This window comes from Cherax quadricarinatus, chromosome 12 (genome assembly GCF_038502225.1).
Source record: "Cherax quadricarinatus isolate ZL_2023a chromosome 12, ASM3850222v1, whole genome shotgun sequence".
In the NCBI taxonomy this organism is placed as follows: Eukaryota; Metazoa; Arthropoda; class Malacostraca; order Decapoda; family Parastacidae; genus Cherax; species Cherax quadricarinatus.
Genome location: NC_091303.1, coordinates 13098403 through 13100902, shown reverse-complemented (window position 1 = coordinate 13100902; position 2500 = coordinate 13098403).

Here is a 2500-nt window from a genome sequence, read left to right as displayed (position 1 = left end):
CTCATCTGTGTCTTCAACTTCCAATTGTGACCTCTTGTTTCTGTGTCCCCTCCGTGGAACGTCCTGTCTTTGTCCACCTTGTCTATTCCGCGCAGTATTTTATATGTCGTTATCATGTCTCCCCTGACCCTCCTGTCCTCTAGTGTCGTCAGGCCGATTTCCCTTAACCTTTCTTCATAAGACATTCCCCTTAGCTCTGGAACCAACCTTGTCGCAAACCTTTGCACTTTCTCTAGTTTCTTGACGTGCTTTATCAAGTGCGGGTTCCAAAAAGGTGCTGCATACTCCAGTATGGGCCTGACGTACACGGTGTACAGTGTCTTGAACGATTCCTTATTAAGGTATCGGAACGCTGTTCTCAGGTTTGCCAGGCGCCTATATGCTGCAGCAGTTACCTGGTTGATGTGTGCTTCCGGAGACATGCTCGGTGTTATACTCACTCCAAGATGTTTATCCTTGAGCGAGGTTTGCAGTCTTTGGCCACCTAGCCTATACTCTGTCTGCGGTCTTCTTTGCCCTTCCCCTATCTTCATGACTTTGCATTTGGCGGGATTAAATTCGAGAAGCCAGTTGCTGGACCAAGTGTCCAGTCTGTCCAGTGTGTGTTTGTGTGTGTGTGTGTGTGTGTGTGTGTGTGTGTGTGTGTGTGTGTGTGTGTGTGTGTGTGTGTGTGTGTGTGTGTGTGTGTGTGTGTGTGTGTGTGTGTGTGTGTGTGTGTGTGTGTGTGTGTGTGTGTGTGTGTGTGTGTGTGTGCGTGTGTGTGTGTTTTGTGTGTGTGTTGTGTGCGTGTGTGTTTCGTTTTACGGGGGTTCTAAGCAACCTCTCGGAGTGACCACCCGTCGTCGTCATTCAGTTAAAAGCTAACTATAGTACAATTCTTCACTATGCACACAATGAAGCCCGTTCCAGATAGAATTAATCAGCTTAAGAGGCTAAGTCCAGCAATGGAGTGAATCCTCCCTTTGAATACAAACTAAGTCTATACTGACATAGTGTTCGGACACTAATATTTTCGGAGACTAATTCTGCAATTACATAGTGCAAGAAATGTATTTATGTGACTGTTATACACATCTCTGTAGCAGTGATAGAGCTGTCCTTGCTACCATGTCAAATACTCTAAAATCCGATTTTTTTTTTTAAGTATTTTTCGCAAAACTTACAAAAGAATAATATACTGATATATAAATATATCCAGCAAACGTACACACATAGATGGTACAAGGACACATACAGCAAAAAAGACTTTTATTAGGGTATTGATTTTACCTACACAAGGCTTTATTATGCACGAATAATATCACAGTTTAGAACCAATATGCTGTATTATGTTTGACTGCCAGCTTTAGGTGTCTTCAGGAGAGTTAGTCGGTATTTTCACATCTCAGACTTTCAGTTTTCCTCAACTTTTTAATACTAATTTTTATGATACTTTTATTATCTTTTAAATGAAGAGGTAACTATTGGTCCACTTTATGGTATAACTGTCTCACTGTCCTTTGCTTAAGCTTCTGTCCCCTTGCTCCAGCTTGCGTTGCCCCCATTTCTCCGGTTCCCCTTTGCCCTTTGGTATCACTGGGTGCCATTAGCAGAAGCACTAGCAACAGCATCCACCCTGGTCCATTACTGCACCCTGTTCTTGTTTGTACAGCTTCCTCTGCTCCCACAGGCCCTCATTCTCCTATTTATAAGCCTACTCCTCTTCCTCCTTGTTCTCTAACTCATCCTCCTGTTCGTTCGTCTATTTCCACGTCTTGCTGCTACTCTTCTTGTTCTTTCTACTGTGACTATTCTTCTGTTTCTACTCCCGTACTTATGTATTGTAACAGTCACCCCGATGTATACCTTACTACGTCCTCTATACTTTATCTACTCCTGCAAATGGAAAGCCTTACTCCCCACGACACACCCCGGGGAAACACCTGACATTAATGGCCGTCTTGTCCTCCGCAGGTCAAGTTGCCTCCACTCTCACCCACATTTTTTTTGTGGAGCCAACATGGATATTTTTGTGGTATCCAGCAAAAATATCACCATACCACAAAGACCGAAGAGTACCTTTGCTGCCTAGGTTTAACAGTATTCCGCGAAGGTGTAGGTCACGCTCTGCCAGAGACTCGCCTACAGGAACACAGATATGTTTATAGGAGGGACAAAATCAGCAATGCATGGCTCGTTCACCACAGTCTACACTTGCATATCAGGAACAAAGGAGCGGCGCAACAATTATATCAGGAGGAGGATCAAGTCAGACGTAGGATTTTGAAAGCATCTATTATTATGTATTTATTTAACATTATTGAGCATAACAAACTACTGAACACGCACTGGCAGGTCCTATTTCTCATGTTGTACACGGGTTATATAATAACAATACTTTCTCTATACCTGCCCCTGCGTTCTCTTTCTCCCTCTTTCCCACTTCCTTTCCTGCCATTGGTGCCTACATTACTGTCTGTATGCTTTGTTACGTGTCTCCCCACGACTTCCCTTGCCATGT